Genomic DNA, 21,364 nt, shown 5'->3' with positions numbered 1-21,364 from the left:
CTGTATAAGAAATGGTGTAGATACAGTGGAAATGGTTTTCCTTAAAACCATCTCTTTAAAGCTGCTTTGCTGGTGAGTACTTACTATATTTTATACTTCGTATATTAATATTTTTCTGAAGTTGGACACTTTGATGGCAGTGTCTTGAGTTTCCGTGTTCTTCAGCTATTATCTGAATCAAGAATGTTAAGGTGATTATTTGACTTCCTCACAGTTCCTAATAATTAGGGCTCACTTTTTTTCTGACCTTCACTTACTAGACTGTAACTTCAGAAACTTTTAACATGTAAATTATTTCCTTTTGGTGAGATAGGAAAAATGTTTTTGCTCGAAACTAACATTTAAGGAAAGTCTTTTACAGGTATTTTTTAGTTGACAGAAAATTTTTTTCTCAGTGCTTTTGATTGCCATTTTACATAGGTATAAAATTTAAAGACCAGAATTTCTGTCTGTCTAGCAATTCCTGAGCAGTTAGTTAACTGAGAGTAGAGAAGGAAAGTTTGCCCAAAATGGTCATGCAGACTAATTGCTTACACAGAAGCCTGTGAGTGAAGCTTGAAAAATGTACTCTTAAATCATTCTAACCTTGCATGAAAAGCTTTGGTTGGAATACTGATTTCTGGGACTGTATATACCAGTGGAAATTAGCTTGAGTATGTTTCTAATTACTTGATCCCTGTTTAATCATTGTATCACATGGATTTTTTTCCCCCCTTTAGCTTTTAGTCACATCCTAGCTAATGTCAATATATGCTAAGGATGTTTTCAGATTGTTTTTCCTGCTGTGATCTTTGTAAGTCAGTAATAAAGAGGCAACTCTTGCTTTTTAGTATGAAGAGTGATCATCTTCTAAAACCTGAAAATTGATATCTGAGTATGTGATAATGGTGATATATTGTTCTAGATAAGCACTAAACAAAGTGTGGACCCTCAATTGATGTCTTTAAGATTTAAAGTGAAGTATATTTCTAAGGAACTCTGTCCTTTCCTAGCAAGGATAAGCAGACGCTGAAAATTCGGTAAGTATGTAAATGCATGTAATATTTGAATAAATAGCTAAATTTCCATGGTTTAAGGTAATATCTAGAAATGAACAAGAATTCTTGAATATCCTTTGCGACTTAATGTGTCTAGCATTTTTACAAGTTTGTGTGCACACTGATTAAATTGAAAGGTACCTTACTCCTTTGTCTCGTTTGTTTTTATTTTTATGGTGCTTTACTAATTTCATATTTCAAACTTCTTTCAGAGTAGAAATAAGTGGCGGGTAAAGAATATCTTCAAGGAAGAATTATTTAAATGTCCCCATCCTAAAACCCAGTGATGACCTTCTGTTTACCTTAAGGCTTCTGTTCTTTCAGCTCCAGTTAGATCTGACAGATAATAGGCAACTGATCAAAAATGGGAATGAAATCTTTGTGCTCTTTCTGGAGTATTGTGGGAATCATTGTATAATAGTAAAATATTACTTAAGGCAACAGTGGATTTTCAGGGAAGCAGTGTTTTTTAAATTAAGAGAGAAAGGTGGTGAGATTTTGGAATCTCTGCTCCCTGGTACACCATTGCTCTTAATAAAAAGAGGGTATATGGAGGTTCAAGTGAAAACATTGAATTGCTACAGCAGGGAAGGTGATTTACATCTGAACACTATGTCTGCTTCTTTCCAAAGTGATACAGCATTTTGTGAGATGGTACAAGATCTCAAAGGGGTGGGGAGAACAGGTGGGTTCCCTCCATTCTGTCTCCAGGCTTCACTCCAGCATTGTACTGGCAAGGAGGGAAGTGAAGAAGAGCAAGTCATACAAGGGATATAATGGTAAGAAGAACCTAAACAAAACAAAAGGAGGCTAAATGCTAGTCCATGTATATATGTATATGATTAAATGGTCTAGCTCAATAACTTGACTGGTAGCTTTTGAATGTAAGTAAATGAACTTACTGATTTAAAAGTTGTAATTAAATACTAGCTTAGAATTTTTACTGACTTTTAAAACTAATGAAAAAAGAAAGACGCAAGCAATTAACACTAGGATTTGTGGGGCAGGGGGGAGGTGGGTGGGTATTTTTAAAGTAAAGCTTTCTTGCATAAGTAATAGTGCACTTTGTCACCTTGACATACCACTTGGAAGCTAGAGCATAAGAAAAATGAAATGGATGACCATATTTATAGTGTTCATATTAAATTTTAGCCTAATGGTAGGGTTTGGATGGAAGACGTGTTCCCAGATGTTTGTTCGTGTGTGGAACCATATAATTGGAGCTCACAAGAAGCCTGAAGCCTTGTTTTTTTCCCTCCCCTCTTGAGTTCGTCTGGAAGTGTTTGCAAGGCTTTGAAAAAGCCTGAACTACCATTTGAAAAATGGTGCTTTATTTTCATATCTGAAACAAGTTTTGGGTTGAATCTTCATTTAAAGGTGGAAGGATTTTTGTTTCTGCATTATTAAAAGCAAATGTCTTTTTATTGCAAGGTAATGATTGACAATTAACATTTGAGTGTCTGTTGTTCACAAAGATTAATAAAATTTTACATTTCTTAATTAATGATACTTGTCTGAGCCCTATTTATTAAGTTGTATCCAGAACAGATTATGCTGAGAATGAATTATACACATCAGCTGTCCTGAACAGGTTTCGGTGTACCTTGGGAAATGGAATCCACAGTTACTAAATATGGAATGTTTATTGGAAGAAAATGGTAAATAAGTTTTAATACTGTGGGTATGGAGTAATTGGTGGTGGTTAGGTTGAACAAGTAGATGGAGCCAGAAGTAGCATAGTGGTTTAGGCTATAAGCATAAAATTAAACCTTGCAGTCCCATCCATCTTCATCATTTAGTAGTAGCTAACTTGACCTTGAGCAAGTTAGCTTCTTCAAAGTGATGGTAATAATTTGCCTAGGCTTGTGAGAAAAAGTTACTGTAACATAACTTAGCCATGTCTACCAGACCAGTGGAAATGGCAGTTAGGGTCTAGGTATAGGCAGTTATTGAAAACCTTAAACTTAAGTAAATGCTTATGAATGCCTATTATATGCTTGGATACTCACCTGTAGACAGGAGATAACCTCCCAAAAGGGACCTTGGAGCTTAGGGTTTAGGAAGCCAGCCCTTGCAAAAAAGTTTTGGGTGAGTGTTACAGGCGAAAGGAACAATAGGTGCAGAAACATGGGAAAAAGCCTGTTGGAGGAACAAAAATGAAGTGCGAGTTGGGGGTTGGAAGGGTGTTTGTGGAGACTGGAGGAGTAGGTAGGCCAATCACAGATCATGGTTTGAATTTTAGTCTAGTGCAAGTCATTGAAAGACTTTGAGCTGGTGAGTAGTATGTATGACTTTTAAAAGCCCATTCTAAGGAAATACTGAGGATCTATAAGGCATTGAGAAAACTTGGTTGTCTTGGTTTTAAGGATAAATGCTAATACAAGAAAGTGGAAATGCCCTCTGAGGAAGTTTGCTGCTAAGTTGCTTCAGTCGTGTCCAACTCTGAGACCCCATAGATGGCAGTCCACCAGGCTCCCCCGTCCCTGGGATTCTCCAGGCAAGAACACGAGTGGGTTGCCATTTCCTTCTCCAGTGCATAAAAGTGAAAGTGAGGTCGCTCAGTCGTGTCGGACTCCTAGCGACCCCATGGACTGCAGCCTACCAGGCTCCTCCGTTCATGGGATTTGCCAGGCAAGAATACTGGAGTGGGGGTAATTCCACCTGCCTTGTGTCTGGGAAAGAGGTAGCATTTGAGCTAGGTCTTGAAGAATTGTTAGGGTTTGGGCAAAGTAAGAGTATTAGGGGAATGCCTGGAAAATATACATCAATATAAGAGGAATGTGAGTAAAAGTTGTAGAGAATGAGATAAAGTAATTTGAGATAAAGGTCGCTGAATGCCATGTTAGGGATATGCATTCTCCTAGGAATTGAAGTGCTTTTGTTCATTACTGATGAGAGCTGTGGTTCTGGACTGCTGTTGAGAAGCAACTTCTACTCCCAGATCACCAGACGCTGCCACCATTTTTCCATTGCTGCTGTTGTCATGATGTAGTATGGCTCAAGAACCATAATTGGGCCAGACCACTATTGGTTGGAAAACTAGAATTCCTTCTTTTCCCCAGGGCTAGCTTAAAATGTTTTGACAACAATCTGTCTCAGACCTTTACTTGGTCATCTTCCTGTAAATACCTTTTTTTCTAGCACTTTTAAGTAGTAAGGCTTTGATCTCTCACTTCAAAAGTTGTTACTCCCATGTAAATCCTATTTCATATAACTGAATTCTTAATCTGAACTTTAACTTTTCTGAAAACTGGTTTACTGTAAAGGTACAGAATTGAGTGTGCTGCTATTCCAGATTATCTGTACCTGGAATTTGAGAGGTAGAATCTGACTGAAATAAACCATTATTTACAAATGTATTTGTTCCATGACTTATTCCTGTGATTTAGTGAATCCTTAAAATTGTCTTTTATTGAAGTCTGGCACACTGTATACTAAGTGCTCAATAGTTGGGTGGTTTGGGGGTTTTTTAGTAATTTTTTTTTTTTAAGATAATTGTTTGTGAATTTTGTCTTTTATGAAATTTTTGTCACCAGGAAAGGATTACAATTTTTTTTTTACTTCAATTGAATTGGTACAGTATATTCTTGGTTGTCAAAATAGTCATAGCTTTGGTTCTTTGAAATGGTAGATATTTGTGATATGTGGAAGAGCGTGATATATAACTATGATCTTAATTACATAAAAGTGGATGCTTAGCTGTGAAAATACACAAATGAGACCCTTGACAAGGACATATCGAACTTAACCTTAGAAAAGACATTCTTTGAAGAACATTGGTTATAATGACATATTACTGAAGACAGTTTTGCAGGGTGGTGTCTAATACTGTATAATACTGTGGATGTGACAAAACCATTTCGACCTTCACTGGGCCCATGATGCTGTGAAGAAATGCTTTGTAGGAACTCCTTTTCCACTGATTGGTTCCATATCTCTTCAAATCCTTGTCAGCTTCTTTGCCCTGCCAGCACACAGGCACTTTTCTCATGGTTTTGCTTCCTAGTTCATGAAGGACATAAAAAGCTTTAACTTTTAGATACCATGTCAGTGAAAGTTGCTCAGTCGTGTTGGACTCTGCGACCCCATGGACTATACAGTTCATGGAGTTCTCCAGGCCAGAATACTGGAGTGGATAACTTCCTTCTCCAGGGGATCTTCCCAACCCAGGGATGGAACCCAGGTGTCCCACATTGCAGGGGAATTCTTTACCAGCTGAGCCAGGAGGGAAGCCCAAGAATACTGGAGTGGGTAACCTGTCCCTTCTCCAGCAGATCTTCCTGACCCAGGAATCAAACTGGGGTCTCCTGCACTGTAGGTGGATTCTTCGCCAGCTGAGCTACCAGAGAAGCCCTTTAGATACCATATCTATAAGTAATCTGTTTGTACCCTTTATCGCTTTGTATTCCGTATTCAATTCTTCATGGCTAATGTCTTTTACTATACTCTGGAATTCTGTGAAGTGTGTGTGTGATTTAGAGCAGTTCTAGGTTTGCAGTAATTAAAAGGGAGGTACAGGGATTTCTCAGATAACTTCTGTCCCAATACCAGCAAAGCCTCTCCTATTATAGTCATTCATTCACTACAGTGGTATATGTATGTGTGTGTATACCATGAATGACCATACATTGATACATCATAATCACCCAAAGTCTATAGGTCTGTAGTTAACCATAGGGTTCACTCCAGATGTGCTTTCTATGAGTTGGAATAAAAGTATAGTGACCTATCTATCATTGTAATGTATAGAATGTTTTCATTGCCCTAAAAATTCTCTGCCTGTTCATCTTCTCTGTCTATGCCTAGCAATCACTAGTGTTTTTGTTTCTTTGTTTTCATACTTTTACCATTTCCAGAATGTTATACATTGAAATGATACAGTATATAGACACTTAAGTTTCAGTAAAATGTGTTTAAGGTTCTTCCATGTCTTTGTGGATTTTTTTTTTAGTGCTGAATAAAAATACTCTGTTGGCTGTACCACAGTTTATCCATTCACTTACTGAAGGACGTCTTGGTTGCTTCCAGGCTCGTCAATTACGAGTAAAGCTGCTATAAGCATCCATGTGTAGGATTTTGCATTGACGTTTTCAACTCCTTTGGAGTAAGTATGACTAGAGATAGTTGCTGGATTGTATGGTGAAATGTTTTACAGATGCATGCCAAACTCTTCCAGAGTGGCTGCCATTTAGCATTCTCACCAGTAGTGTATTTAGGCTCCTCTTGCTGTGCATCCTTGACATTTGGTGGCGTTAGTGTGCTGGACTTGGACCATTTTGGTAACTGTGTGGTGGTGTCTCATTTAACTTTGTGCTTCCTTCATGTAATGTGGAACATCTTTTCATATGCATGTGTCTTTAGTAAGATTTCTTGTTAAGGTCTTTGGACCATTTTTAAGTTGGGTGGTTCCCTTACTTGAGCAAAGATAGTGAAGGACAGGAGCCTGACGTACTCCTAGGGTGCCATGGGGTGGCAAAGAGACACACACAACTTAGCAACTGAACAATAACAGCAGCTGCTTTTCCCAGTTCTCATTTAATGACTCCTCTTTTCCCTCAGGATAAAGCCTGAATGATAGAAAGTGGCATAATTGATAGAAGTCAAGGGTGATATACTCAGGTTTTATTTTCATAATCAGACCCTTGCTTATCTTCCTAGTTTCCCTTTTCCCACGGTAGTCTGTTCAAACTCTAAATTCTCTGCCTGAACACCTTTTCCTCCTGTCTTGGTTCATGTCCTCATCTTTACACTCAGCAAATTTTAGTTGAGAGGTTATTTCCTCTTATAAATCCCAGAGCCTTCCTGACCTTCATATATGCTTTCTTTAAACCAAGTACTCAACCATTAATGTTGCCTGTGTGGACTGGACTGCAACCCCCTTGAATGCAGCTGTCTTATTCATTACATCCCCAAAATCTAAAATGCTGCTGCATGGTCGTTAAAGAGAGGCACTTAATTGCTAATTTTAATTAGACTTGCCATTAGTGGGTTAATTTCGTCATAACAAGCAGTCCAGATAGACATGTGCCTTTATCTGAGCATTGTGTGACTTAAATCTGTCTGACTCCTCTGTTGTTTTGAGCAAGAATTGTTTTTTTTCCTTTAAAGCAGGATCTTTAGAAGGTACTTACTGATTGGCTAAAGAATAACCCTATCCAACAGTAAAGGTCTCTTGGACAAAACTGAGAAACTGTAATTTGTGCTTTTTTCAGGAAGATTGGAAAGATTTTCTTAGAAGTAACTTTTCGTATAGGATGTCTATCAGAATAAAAAATTCCCCTTTCCTACATGGTGAAAGATTAGCTCTAGTTTACAGAAGTCTGGACTAGGGATTGCAAACTAAAATGACTAGAAGAACCAGATACATAGTAGAAATGAGTGAGATGAGCCAAATGGAGAGTGTCAAAGTTAAGACCCTTCTAAATGAGGTTTATGCATGTGTAATGTTTGATCAGGGTTGCCAGATGTCATTTTCCTAGAAAAGTGAGAAATAGTTTTAAATTAGGCAAAAAGATATTTTTGTTTTAAAAACTGCTGTGAGCCAAACACACCTGCAGACTAGTTCTATAGGTTACCAGTGTGGGACTTCTTGGATGGAAGCTGATATTTGTGGAGACCTGCCTAACAGCTGTCAATACCAGGAAACCCAGATAGTCCCAGAGTGGAAGGTTTGGCCAAGAAACAGTCTGTCAGCGTGGTGGAGCATGATGTCAGAACAAAAGTGAATTACCAGTAATTGGCAACTATGACCCGGCTGCAGATTGTAGATGGAAATAAATACAGAAATTAGCGTTCAGCATCAGGATTTTAGTTCCTAGAAGGGTTTTGGGTGCAGTGCAGTATCATAAGAGGGTTGAGAACACAAAAGTAAAACAAGAACAACCAGAGTGAATATGTTTTGGTGAAAGAAAGCAAATCTTGTAAACAGTTGTAATAAGTATGTTACCTTGCTGTTTGAAAGAAGTTGTTAAGCCTCTGATGCATAGTGCCTGGCACATAGCAATACATGTTTGTTAAATTCAGTATGTTCATCTCTCATTTTGTCAAAAAAATCTCTGATCACCATCAGGATATTGACAAGTGTACCTCAGACCTCTCTTTCTCAATCAGTAAATAGTGGTAAGATAAACAACTCCAGAAGTTCATAATTAACAGCATGTGATTTTTCACCCGATCCTTGGAAATTGATACAGAGTTCATACTATTGCTTTTTTCAACAGAAAATTTTTGTTTGAAGTGTTGCTTATCGGCTTTTAAAAAGTCTAAGGTGGATCAAATGAAAAAGCAATAGGGGATTTCCTTGGTGGCCCAGTTGTTAGGACTTGGTGCTTTCACTGCCGCATGCCTGGGTTCAATCCCTGGTCAGGGAACTAAGATCCCACAACCTGCATGATGTAGCCAAAAAGTGAAAAACAATGGTTCCCTGCCCCACCCCCAGTCACAGTCCCAAGGAAAAACTTTTAATAGTATTTCATTTGGGTTCCCCAAGTATATGTAAATAACATCCTTCTGCTATTGACATAAATGTTAACATTTGTTGATTTCTACTTGTAGGTAATGGTTTATCTCTTCTCTCATTTTTGTAGTTCTATCACTTTCTGCTTTCTGAAAGATGTCTTCATATTAGAAATGAGAATTGTATTCTTAGCCGCCTCATATGATAAGTGCTGTAAAGCCATGTTAATCTCTTTGTTTCTATAGGAAAACTGAAATTGGCCCACAACAGTAAGATTATATCAGAAAAAGTATTTTGCAATGTCTTGTGTATATATATCTAGGATATCTAAAGCATTTAGTTGACAAGTATAATCCAGTGGAAAAATGGGCAAAGGGTATCAGCTGGCACTTCACAAAGAAGACTGGAATGACCAATAAATATGAAAAGATGACTCAGCTTCACTAGTAGTCATAAAAATTTGAGCTAAAATAGTAGAATATCATTTCAAAATCCTCTATCAGTTTGGCAGAAGTTAGGGTCTGATGGGCTTCACAAGTTGGTGCAGTGGTAAAGAATCCAACTGCCAATGCGGGAGATGGAAGAGACGTAGGTTTGGTCCCTCAGTTGGGAAAATCCCCAGACATAGGAAATGGCAACCTACCCCAGTATACTTGCCTGGAAAATTCTATGGACAGAGGAGCGTGGTGGGCTGCAGTCAGTGGGGCTGCAAAGAGTAGGAAATGACTGAGCACACACGCAAGGTCTGATGATAAAAATGTTGACAAAGACGTGGAGCAACATCTTTTGTGCACTGCAAATGAGAGTGTTTCATTAGGATACACGTTCTGGTGTAATAAAAATCCAACTATAACATGGTTTAATAAAGTGAGAGGTTTTCCTCTCATAAGAGTCCCAAGAATAGGGCTGATAAGAGTATTTGTGACACAGGCTCTTTTCTGTCAACTTTAGTAGGCACATTTATTCTTTGGTTTCATGATGGCTACTCCAGTATGGCCATCATGTCCATATACCAATTAATAAGGGGGAAGGTCTGTTTCATCTTTTTAAAGACGTGGCCCAACTTCTATTTTACATGTTATTGGCCAGAACTTTGGCCCATGGCCACAGATAGTTACAAGAAACTGTCTGTTTAAACTATCTATATCTATTCTAGTCAGCTATGTACCCATCTAAAATTTGGAGGATCTGTTATTAAAGAAGAGAATATTTTGGACCTCTACAGATGTTGCCACAGAGAAACTAGTTCAGTCACTTGGGAGAGCAATTTGGCAAGATTATCAATAAAGTTGGAGATACACATATTCCTAGATCTACCACTTCCACTTCTAAATCTGTGTCGTATAGAAAGCAGATGTGTACACAAGGAGATGTACAGAAATACTGGTATTATTTGTAACTGAAAAACTTGAAGCAACTGAATGTTCATCAGTAGAGGAACAGATCATTCAAATATAGATAAATACAAAAAAAGTACAGTTGAACTGTCAACATGGATAAATATAAAGCATGTGATAAGAGGAAGTTGTATATATGCACAATATTATGGCAAATAATGTTGGAAACATGCAACTCTGTAATATTTTTTCATACAGATATGTGTAACAAAAGTATAGAGACCTGCATGGGAATGGTAAATACCCAATATAGGGTAGAAGTTACCTCTTGTTGGGGGTGGGGGTAAACAGTGCTTCAACTGTTACTGTATTTTCTTTTTTTTTAAATTTATTTATTTTAATTGGAAGCTAATTACTTTACAATATTGTATTGGTTTTGCCATACATCAACATGAATCCGCCACAAGTGTACACGTGTTCCCAATCCTGAGCCCCCTTCCCACCTCCCTCCCCGTACCATCCCTCTGGGTCATCCCAGTGCACCAGCCCCAAGCATCCTGTATTCTACATCAAACCTGGACTGGCAATTCGTTTCTTATATGATATTACACATGTTTCAATGCCATTCTCCCAAATCATCCCACCCTCTCCCTCTCCCACAGAGTCCGAAAGACTGTTCTATACATCTGTGTCTCTTTTGCTGTCTTGCATTCAGGGTTATCATTACCGTCTTATGCGTTAGTATACTGTATTGGTGTTTTTCTTTCTGGCTTACTTCACTCGGTATAATCGGCTCCAGTTTCATCCACCTCATTAGAACTGATTCAAATGTATTTTTTTAATGGCTGAGTAATACTCCATTGTGTATAAAAAATAGGGGACGCTTTACGAATTTGCGTGTCATCCTTGTGCAGGGGCCATGCTAATTTCTGTATCGTTCCAATTTTAGTATATGTGCTGCTGAAGCGAGCACTGTATTTTATTTCTTAAAAGTCTGCAGCAAATACAGCAGAATGCTTAAGCTAGGTGGTGAATATGTGGATATATATATTTTTAATATAAGAAAATAGCACATGTTTCCACAGAGCTTCCAGTTCAGTGGAGGAAACAATGCTTCAGCAGTGTAAAATGTGGTGTAATAGTGTGTGCAAAGGGCTGTAAAAATAGAAGTGGATTATTTCTTAACTCAGGCTGGCAATGGTTGTTGAAGAGAGAAGACTGTATGAAAGTGATACCTGAGCCTTGAAGGATGGAGTGGGAGAAAGGTAGTCCATTGCAGAGAGGACAGCATATAATAATGGCTACAGTTTGCATGGCAAACATTTATGTCATGTCTAAATGAAAAAAGAAAATTGATCTAAGCAATTCGCGGCTCTCTGTCTTAGGTAATCCAACCACCATCTACCATGAAAAGTGAACTCAGAAGAAGTTATAAAATTTCAGAGGTGGAGCTTTGCAAAAGTCTTACAGAAAGCATTCAATAGACATCAACCAAAAATTAACTGTTAAAATACAGTATCCTATGGAAATTTAGCCTAGGGTATCACATCTAAGAGCAAAGGATACAGGCCTCACAAAGTTCTTATCCAGTCTTTTTATTGCAAGAGTAAGCAGTGTTTAAGTGTAGCTCATCCACAAAACTAGAGATGTCAGTTTGGCCTGCCAGTGCAGCTTCTGGCTATGTTTCCTAATTAGAATACCGTTAGACTGCATTAAATAGTACATTTAACCACATTGCAAATACTGAAGTGTTTTAAAGTAAATTACAAACACTTTTTTCTTGACTTCATCTGGCCATCCTTAAAGTATAAGATGCCAAAAACACCAATAATGTGTATTTGTATTTCAATACTCAAGTACTTCCTTGAGGATTTCATTATGGTAAAGTCAGAGAATGGGTAAAGAATATTGATACTTGTCTCATTATTATTCTTATATCGTCTGGGTTTTTTTTTCATAATCTTTAAAAAATGTGACTGAGTTTTTGCTGGAAAGTGTTCTTTCTTTCTTTTTTTTTTTAACGTCTTTTTCTGTATTTTCTTCCCCCTTTTTCGAAAGTATTCTTTCTTATGAAACATAAGAGTCTTATTCTGGGGTTCATACTCAGTGGCTGAAAACCTAGGTAATAATTTTTACCTTAGTTATTATACAAGTCATGAAGCTTTGCTCTTAAACTTAAGATATTTTTCAAATTTAGAATTCTATTTTCAGTGTACATACTTACTACCAGAAACATTTCACAATTTGAAAATGAAATATACTGTGTACATAGGATTTTTGTGTTGTAATATGCCTCATCAAGTTGGTGATAAAGACACTTCTCCTGTAACAGATACTGTGTATCATCTTATATAAATTTCATCAAACTAATTATACTTTTAGATAAAAATTAGTACAAATTCTAGACCAATGTATTCTTGACCAAGAACCTTCAGGCCTCTTGTATTACTGAAAAAAGGTTGTTTTTTTTTTATGATCTCTGTTTTAGGGATAGAGACAGAATTCTGATTTTCATTCAAAAATGTTTATGATTTTGCACAGTTAAAACCCTTTGCACAGTTAAAAGCTAAATTTGAGGTGTTTTGTTTTCACCTAAAAAAAAACTTAGAAAAGGTGGGTAGGAAGTAGTCAAAAGGGATACAAATATTAGGAGTTTTGATATCTACAAAATGAAATCTTTGTTAGGGAATTTACTTGAATATTTATCCATATTGCCATTATTCTGCTCTTGGTTTTCTTGGCCCTCTTCACATATGATCTCTTTGGATTGCTTCTCTGATCCAACCTTAGTGTTTTCTCTCTTCAATAAGGCACTATTAACACTCTAGTGCTGGGAAAGCTCTAGTGCTAGGAAACCCAAGGCCCCTGAATTGGTTCTTCCCAGCTCCCTGTCAGGAAAGAGAGACACGTTTAGTTTGTCTTAGTTTAATCCTAGCAAGGTAAGAAGTTTTACCTTTGGAATCAGAACAGCTGTATCTGATTTGAAGATTGGAATTTTTTTTATTATCCTGCTTAAAAGTACTGTCTTTGAAGACCCATAAGATAGAATTAGAAGGCACCTTAAAGATCATTTTACAGAGATGTAGAGAGATGAACTGCTTGAAGCAGCTATTTCAAGCACATGTAGGATGGGGCAAATTAGAACCTGTAGTCCACCCGAATTAGTAGCAAGTGTTGTTTTTAATTTTTTTTAAATTATTTATTCATTTATTTTGGCTGTGCTGGGTCTTTGTGGCACTCAATCGTAGTTGCCTCTCAGCATGTGTGATCTTAGCTTCCCAACCAGGGATCTATCGAACCTGCGTCCCCTGCATGGGGAGGCAGATCTTAACCACTGGACCACCAGGGAAGTCCTCGCAAGTGCTTCTTAGTTCTTTAAAAATATGATATTTTAGGCTACCATTTATTTAATATGAATGTGGATTTTTTTTGCTAACTTTTAAACATACATATATTTCTCACTTTGTGGTCTTGTTTACTTAAAATTCTTTCTAGAAGTGAAGGAGAGGGTTCCCATGATGGTATGACATTTTTCATCTTTATACCGGTAATTTGTAATGCAAATTTCTAAAAATTTTTGTCATCACAAGGCTCCTTTTCATTCTAGATGTTTTCCTTAAAATTTTGTGCATTTGAATTTTATGAAGAATTTCCTGCCTTCCTGAAAATGAACCAATTTATTATACTTCACACACCTTCAGTTTTTTCATTAATTAAAGTTTGTTTGCCACCAAATGACATCTAGAAATTTATCTTTTCCTCTCCAACTTAAATAGTGCTGTACTTTTTGTGTTTTGGAAAGAATTTTTAAAATACCCTTAGCTACATACCATATAACTCACCCATAAAAATTGTACAATTCAATAGCTGTAGCATACTCAGAATTGTGCAAACATTGCCACAACCTAATTTTTTTAATTGCAGTGAAATATTGTTTAGTCATTAAGTCGTGTCTGATTCTTTTGCAACCCCATGGACTGTAGCCCACCAGACTCCTCTGTCCACGGGATTTACCTGGCTAGAATACCAGAGTGGGTTGCCATTTCCTTCTCCTGGGAGTGCTAGACTTTGAATTTAAGCTTTGTGAAGGGTACCAGATAGAATTTTTAAAATTTACGTCAGCCTAATAATGTATTTGCCTTAATTTTATTGCTAATAAACTACATCAAAATGTGAAAGGAAAAGAAATGGTGCAGAAACTTAAATTGTATTGAAATAAGTTTGATTGTTCCAGTTTGCTCTTAGGACACCTTTATAATCTTTGACTCTCTGGGGCTGAGACAGGCACTCGTCTATATTCTCATAGAACTTTCCAGTACTTCTGAGTGGGAATGATAATAATTTGCTTCAAGATTGTTCTGAAGATTAAATGGAATAGTTTATGTGAAGTGTTTAAAACTGTTCCTAGATCAATAAAAGCTGTTTTTATTAATAGTGTTTTGATTATATATAACCTATCATTCATTGAGCAGTTATGTATTTATTGAAGACCTACATAGTTGTAAAATATGGTTAGCTTTAAGTCAGAGGCCTAATGTTTTTTTTAAAGTTTTTAGTTTTAGAACTAATATGACATTAAAAAAAATTCATTATTTGTAATCAAAATTGCATACAGTGTGGTATTCATATTTGAATGCTGGATATGGTCAACTCCAAAGTGAGGTCCAAGTTTTTTCTTATTTAACTTTTTCTACATAACAGCTGACACATAATGTGTGAAATGTTTTTATCATATTTTTGCTGTTGTTTTCATTTTATTGTACATCTATTTATATCTAAACAACACATTGAGTTTTGTTTCTAAGCTTTATAAAATTGGAATCATGGAAGTTATGCTAAGATTCATACTAAGTCATACTAAGATTCATCCATGCTGTTTTGTGTAGCTGCATTTCTTTCATATCCATTTTTGTCTGATATACCAGAATTTATTCATTTTCATTTTGATGGCCATTTAGGAGTCCAGTCTTTCTCCTTTACAAGCAGTGTTGCTGTAAACATTATAACCTGTGTCTCCTGGTACATATGTATGAAGAGTATTAATAGTGTTTCAATTATGTATAGCCTATCATTCATTGAGCAATTATATATTTATTGAATAATTGCTGGGTAATAGGCTATTCAAAGATAAACTTCGTAAGACAATGTCACATTTTCCAAAGTCGGTGAATTGATTTATACTTCACCAGTAACATATGAGTTCCCATTGATTCATTTCCTTTCTAACATTGAAGGTTCTCACACTTTTACATTTTTTTGCCAAATAAGTGTGAATAAAATGATATCCTAGTATGATCTTATTTTTCATTTTTTAACTAGCTTAATTCCCTCTGCTTTTATTTATTATATTTCTCAAATGTAAATAACTGTTTTTTGTTCTGATTACAAAATTGACTTACTGATATGCATTTTCAAGAAATATTATGTGCCAGGTATGCTTCAAGGTCCTAGGGGGAGATACAGTATTGAAATAGAAGAGACAAGCCCCTCCCCTCATAGAGCTTCCATTTTTGTGTGAGAGATTAACAATATTCAAAGAAAAAATAACAAGATAATTGAAATTTCAGATACTGATAAAGTACCATGAACATAAAAAGACAGTAAAATAATAGTGATTTGTGGGGGTGTGTGGATTGGTTGATCAAGGAAGAGCTTCCTGAGGAAATAAATCATATGTGAGCTGTATCTAATAATGAGAGAGACAGCCCTGTAGACATGTGAAGTCTACTTGTGAAGGACTTGAACTTGTGAAGAAGATAGGTTAACAGTGTTTCAGGTGGTGGAAGGAGCAAGTCCTAAGGTCATGTGATGGGGAATTCTAGTGTAACTTAAAGGATAAGAAGGGAAAAGAACTTAACGCCACCCGGAGACAACATGTTAATATTTTTGATGCATGTTTCTTCACACATTTCTCTCTGCATTTTTGGTATTCCTTTCATCTTCTGGAAAGTTAAATGGTAGACTTTTTTTTAAAATTTGAAGTATGGTTGATTTACAATATTGTGTTAGTTTCAGGACTATACAGCTTAGTGATTCAGTTATTTATAATTATATTCCATTACAGATTAGTATAGGATATCAAAATGTAATTTCCTATGCTATACAATAAACCCTTGATGTTTTCTCTGTATCTCTTTTTTGTATTTTTAGGTAGCATATATTTCTTGGTTCATCAAGGATAAAATTTATTGGTTCACTCTATTAAATGTAAGGAAATGATCACACTTGTATTTCTTATTTTCCTCCTACTTATTTAGCTTTAAGAGTTCAAATAGTAACTGTTAGTCGTTTCATATCACAAATTCCAAATCAAAAGCACATTCTCTTGTTTCATAAATTGGTTGGCTGGATGATGTGTTCAAGTATGTTTTTCAGAAATGTATAGCTGGTGTATTTTGTGACTTTCTGCATATTTGAGAACATTTTTCTGTTGCCTTCAAGCATGACCAGCAATTAGTTTGGATAAAGAATTACCATCAATATTCTCAAGTTTTGTTCCTATTGACATGACATAGCTAAGCAGGAGACTAAAAGCAGCTTTTCCCCTACACCTCTCCATTATAGATCATTTAAATTGACTTTTATCTGTAATTACATGATTTATTTCTAATCTTTAAAGTTCACTACCTTAACCAGGATCTATGTTCCTGTTTGTCTTTTTTTTTTTCCCTGTGACGTACTTACACAAAAGAAAGTTAGAATTATCAGAGTTCCAGTCCAATCCTTGGAGAACATTTTTTCCTTCTTCTGTTTTTTGGCTTTGCAGTGTGCAGGATCTGACCATGGATTGAACCTGTACCCCCTGCAATGGAAGCACAGGCGTCTTAGCCCCCTGGATCACCAGTGAAGTTCCCTTGGAGCACTTTAAAGAAAAGTTATTTATTTGGCTGCACCAGGTCTATAGTTGCAGCATGTAGGATTTAATTCCCTTACCAAGGACTGAACCCAGGCTCCCTGCATTGGGAGCTTGGAGTCTTAGCCACTATACCACCAGGAAAGTCCCCCCTTGGAGCACTTTTTAGCTAGATTGAAGAGGTAGATCCTGGTCCTAAGATTCAACAGTAGGAAAATGGAAAGTTTTCTGCCATTAGTAGGGTCTGATGACTTCCTGGAGTGCTATGAGAAGTATTGAGAATTATTTTGAGTCCAACTAGTTTTACTGGGAAAGAATACTATGACTGAGTCAGACATGACTGAGCGACTGAACTGAACTGTGATTGATTAGTGATGTCTGCCTCAAGTGAGGGAGAGTATTCAGTTCAGCTCAGCGGCTCAGTCTTGTCTGACTCTTTGCGACCCCAAGGACTGCAGCACGCCAGGCCTCCCAATCACCAGTTTCTGGAGCTTGCTCAAACTCATGTCCATTGAGCCAGTGATGCCATCCAACCATCTCATCCTCTGTCGTCCCCTTCTCTTCCTGCCTTCAATCTTTCCCACCATCAGGGTCTTTCCAATGAGTCTGTTCTTTGCATCAGGTGGCAAAAGTATTGGAGTTTCAGTCCTTCCAATGAATATTCAGGACTGATTTTCTTTAGGATTGACTGGGTTGATCTTGCAATCCAAGGGACTCTCAAGAGTCTTCTCCAACACAGCAGTTCAAAAGGATCAATTCTTCAGCGCTCAGCTTGCTTTCTGGTCCAACTCTCACATCCATACGTGACCACTGGAAAAACCATAGCTTTGACCAGACGGACCTCTGAAAAGAGGGAGAGTATAGCAGTATCTAATATGCCAGGTAACTGACCTCCCTGCTGTCTCTGAGAGCTATTTTAGATTGTCCTCCGAGAAGATTAGGAACATTGTTGGAGACCAGTGAGAGCTCTTTAAATCCAGTGATGCAGCAGAAACCCCAAGAGTGCTGAGTCCAGACTCCAGAGAGCTGGTGCTGCCCTCATTGTTTTACTTAGCTCAGAAGCTGTAAATAACCTCCTATGGCCTACAGCATGATGTCCAAACCCCTCCTTAGCCTATTATGGCCTTCATGCTCCTTCATGCTGTTTGATATATCCTTTGGTACAGTTACCCGAAACTAATTTTTATTCCCTGTACACTTCTATAATCTTTTCTTAGCATTTGTCTACTTTGCCATGGTATATGAAATACACTTAAATAATTAGAATGTTAAAGTTGAAAGAAATATTGAGTATCCTATCAGTGACTCCCAATCCTGGGGATACATCACAATCACTTGGAAAGTTTTTAAGAATACATATTTTCAAGTCTTATCCCTAGGGTTTTTTACCTCAAAAGGTCTGGGGAACAGGTTTGCATGCGTATTTTTATATTTAAAATTTTTTTTCTGTATATTATGCTTTAGTCTGTGCTCATATGCATGTTTGTAATAGAGCAATTATGTAATAATTTTTATAATTTGCTGTTTGTAATGTTTTCCTGTGTTGCTGCACTATCCACAATTTTTTGTCAAAGGCTGCATAATAATTTTAGGTTATTTATCTGTTTCTTGACAAGTTGTTTCCCAGATTTTACTAAATGACTCTACTGTGTGACTATCTTCCTGCATATAGCATATGTATTTTTTTTTTAAGGAGCCAAACTGGACATTTTATATAAGAATAACATGAAGCCTAGAGAGGTAGGTGGCTCGCTTCTTGTTTCACAGTTAAGAAAAAGAGTAAACTTGAACCTGATTTTCCAGTTCCCATGCTTTTTACATCTTATCCTTCATAGCCTTTTTCTGTACAGCCAGATTCTATCCATCTGATAAAAATTTGTGTAAATATCACTTGCTTCACGAAGCCATTCCTTGCTCAGCCACTGGAAGAAATGTCCTCTTGAATGTCCTTTATTATCTAGAGTTCTTTTCTCCTTTTTCACCTTTGACCTTATATGATGATAATGCTTTTTGTGTGTTAGCTGCCTTACCAGCGGCAATATGCATACTGGTTAGGATTTTGGGCTTTGGAACAAACTGGAGTTCTAGCTACAGCGCTAGAACATAGCTCTGTGAACTTGGGCAAGTTACTCAACCTCTAAGCCTGAGTTTTCTCAGCTTTCAAATGGGATTAAGTGAAATACTAAATGTGAAACACCTTGTACAATATCTGGCACACAGCACACAATTTATTTTAATTTTTTGTTAATATTATTGCTTTTATTAGCAATTCATGGGACTTCCCTGTCAGTCCAGTGGTTAAGACTCCATGTTTCCACTGCAGAGGGTGCAGGTTCAATTCCTGGCTGGGAAACTAAGATCCCAGGTTTGAGATCCATAATATGGGCTCCATAAATATTTAATGAATAAACAATAAAATTAATATTTAAGGTATGTGACTTCCCTGAATACTTAAAGTAAGAGGCCCTGGGTAAGTGTTTAATATGATACTGCCGGTACCCTTCCCAGCAATAATTCAAACTCACTGGCAGCCGTCCTGACTAGCTAGTACCTTGTCCATAGTGCTTCACCACTCAGAACTCAGCACCTTGGGAGTATGTAACAAACTGAGCATTTCTCATCCAGACACAACCTTTGTGAGGTCAACTCACTAAAATTTTTGAAATTGGTGGAAAGAAACTTAAAAGTTGAGCCAACTATATATGGATTTTTGTAATTTAGTGATCAATCTCTCAGTTCTTGACTAAGAAATTTAGATCTGAAGGAGATTTTGTTCTGTGCTGTTTTTTTTAAAAAAAGAGTACCATTGCGTCTAGGGTACATTGTTTTATTTTTAAAATTACTTTAATTAACTTTTGGCTGTGCTGGGTCTTCGTTGCTTTGCTTGGGCTTTTTTCTTCTTGCAGTGAGTGGGGGCTACTCTTTGTCGCAGTGCTCGAGTTTCTCGTTGCAGTGGTTTCTCTTACTGTGGAGCATAGGCTGTAGGCGCTTAGGCTTCAGTAGTTGCAGCTTTTGGGCTCTAGAGCGTGGTATCAGTAGTTGTGGCACATGGGTTTAGTTGCTCTGGGGCATGTGGAATCTTCCCAGACCAGGGACTGAACCTGTGTCCCCTGCATTGGCAAGCGGATTCTTATACTCATTGCACCACCAGGGAAGTCCTGGGATACATTATTTTTAAGTTTTACTCTTTTAAGGTAATTGACCGCTAGGAGAAAATGGAATAAACTTGTCTTTAATAATACCCTGAAGGACTTCACTGACTGTCCAGGGGTTAAGACTCTGCATTTCACTTAGGGGGCACAGGTTTGATCCTAGGTCAGGGAACTAAGATCTCACAAGTCATGTGGCACAGCGACCCCCCGACCCCGCCAAAAAAAAAACACCTTGAATTTATATTAATGTCTCATTTTGAATGCAAATTGCTTCATTCTTGAGGAGTTGGGTTTCTGTGGTTTGCTTTTTGTGAATTAATGTTCACTTATAATTCTAAAAAGTAAAACTAGAACAAAGCACTAACACATTTAAAGTTTAGTTTCATGTGTCTTCATCCATGTTGGTGCTAGGGTCTAATGCTCTGAACATATGGACTTACACATATAGGTCCTTGACCTGGTTTCCTTATTTCCACTGCTGGGGCCTCTTAGAGTCAACCACAAACTCATGCTAAACCTCAGGCTTGGGACTGACTTCCTCTCTGCCCTATTCTGTTGAAATCATTCTGACTTTAGTTTTAGTATCTGAGCACATGTCTTATTTCCACCTTCTCTGCCATACTCCAGTTTTCAGAACTGACCTTCTTTCTTGGCCTACCTGACATCAAGTTCACTGAGGACTGCTTTGCCCTCACCACTGCGGTGAGCCTGCTGCCCATGGTGCTTCCTCATCTGCTGCCAGTCTTCCATGTGATTCTTAAGAAGCTGCTAAACTGCCCCAGTTTCCATGTATATCAAAGGACAGAGCAGACCAGAGACACATAGATGAAGCAAACGAAACTGATATTTGTGCACCCACTGCCCCACATAGGACTTGCCTCCGCAGCTCTGTGCAGGGGAACAGCTTCCATTTCATCTCTGATGAGACATTTATATCAACGATTGGATCACTCATCTTTTCTCACAAGTTCATTAGATGTGACTAAGTATTTGTTTCACTTCTTCCCTTCTGGTTCCAGTAGACCACATTTTTTTTTTTAAAGAAATTAAGTCTTTATTGAATTTTTACAATATTGCTTATGTTGTTTATGTCCTCGTTTCCTGGCCATAGGGCATATGGGATCTTAGCTCCCTGACCAGGGATCGAACCTACACCCTCTGCATTAGAAGGTGAGGTGTTAACCACTGGACCAGCAGGGAAGTCCCCCAGTAGACCATTTTAGAATGCTGGCAAACAACTGGTTAAAATGGGAAACCATTTCCAGTTTCCATGATCAGAATTTGGCAGTTTCTCCTCTTTGCATTTGTAACTTCAGCTTTTATTTGCTTCTGTTATAGTAAATTTATAGTAAAGAGAGTAAATGTTTAAAAAATTGCTAAAGCTTGATTTTTTTCTGACTACAAAATGCATTCTCATTTTAAAAAATGTATAAATAATTAATTACTTCTGACTGAGGCATTGGAAATAGTTCATGCTTCCACACAATTCTGCCTTGAACACTTAATGGTTAAGATAAAAGCAGCTATAT

General features: G+C 37.3%; 1 non-coding gene across 1 annotated transcript; it reads right to left on the bottom strand.

Annotated features, from left to right (window-relative positions):
• Positions 1 to 10,699: 10,699 nt before the first annotated feature.
• On the bottom strand, positions 10,700 to 10,803 carry LOC128065805 (U6 spliceosomal RNA). The gene has a single exon (XR_008201174.1). It is a non-coding gene; the product is annotated as a U6 spliceosomal RNA (small nuclear RNA).
• Between the last annotated feature and the right edge of the window lie 10,561 nt (positions 10,804 to 21,364).

This window comes from Budorcas taxicolor, chromosome 19 (assembly GCF_023091745.1).
Source record: "Budorcas taxicolor isolate Tak-1 chromosome 19, Takin1.1, whole genome shotgun sequence".
Taxonomy (NCBI): Eukaryota; Metazoa; Chordata; class Mammalia; order Artiodactyla; family Bovidae; genus Budorcas; species Budorcas taxicolor.
This window is presented reverse-complemented; position numbering and strand designations above follow the sequence as displayed.